General features: G+C 36.5%; 1 protein-coding gene across 1 annotated transcript in view; it reads left to right on the top strand.

Moving 5' to 3' along the window:
• Nucleotides 1-1061, top strand: part of LOC108686718 (phospholipid scramblase 1-like) — an 18051-nt gene that overhangs the window by 405 nt on the left and 16585 nt on the right. The window lies entirely within an intron of this gene.

Below are 1061 nucleotides of genomic sequence, written 5' to 3'. Positions count from 1 at the left end.
TATATATATATATATATATATGTATATATATATATGTACCAAAATTCTATTTTAATTTTCTAGAATCAATTCAACTAGATTAATTGTGATTGGTGTTTTCAAACGTAATTTTAATTGATCTCGATTCGAAAAGATTCTCTGATCAATTCAATACAAGAATCTGCCAGTGTACGATGAAGAATCTACTGGATATTTTTAAACATGTCGTGAAATCCGAGAATTGTCGCTCGCTGTAAACAAGATCTGAATAAACTCGTGCCTTGATTGGTGATGTCAGTACGTTTTTATGAGGAGCTCTGACGTTGTCGATCAATCGGTCCGTAAGTTTTGCTTCCGCAATACGCTGCAAATATATTTATTAGGATATATCGATAAAATATCGTCAATAATTATAGATCATGTTGAAGAGGCCTTCGACAGTATCGTGTATGTATTTCTTTCTTTTGCTTTATTCTCCTTTCTTTCACCTGGAAGCCGGAAGTACACGTTACTACCGTGGTTATCGTATAGCTCTTTAGTTTCATAAATGTGTGTATGTGTGTGTGTGTGTGTATGTGTGTGTGTGTGTGTGTGTGTATTTGTGTATGTATGTGATAGTGTGTGTATTCAAACACACATTCTCTACTTCATGAAGGCAAAGTCGGAGTACGTGTGACTTGAAACTATACCTTTACAGGTGACATTCTCGTTAGTTTTTTACATGAAAAAATATTGAGTTGGGTCAATCGGAATAATCGTGACATTAAAATAACAGGTTGGTGAAGTAAGATACACTTCCGCTCATAAATTTTTAACAATGAATTTTAAAAGATTCTTTTTTTTCGGATCGTCAACTACTATAAGGAGTAATAGGAAAGTACAACTGGTGACTCGTTTTAAAGTCCCAAAAGTATCCGAAAGGAAAGCGTAAAATTTTACGTGTGAATGAACGATGACGAATAGCGGTAGACTCGTACAATGGGATCAATGGGTAAGGAAGAATTTAGTTGCTCGGAGCGGCGAAATAATGCCGGCCCTGGTCCGGTCCCGCGACCTTGCGGTATGCGAGACGCAGTCTCTCC

This window comes from Atta colombica, unplaced genomic scaffold (genome assembly GCF_001594045.1).
Source record: "Atta colombica isolate Treedump-2 unplaced genomic scaffold, Acol1.0 scaffold189, whole genome shotgun sequence".
In the NCBI taxonomy this organism is placed as follows: Eukaryota; Metazoa; Arthropoda; class Insecta; order Hymenoptera; family Formicidae; genus Atta; species Atta colombica.
This window is presented reverse-complemented; position numbering and strand designations above follow the sequence as displayed.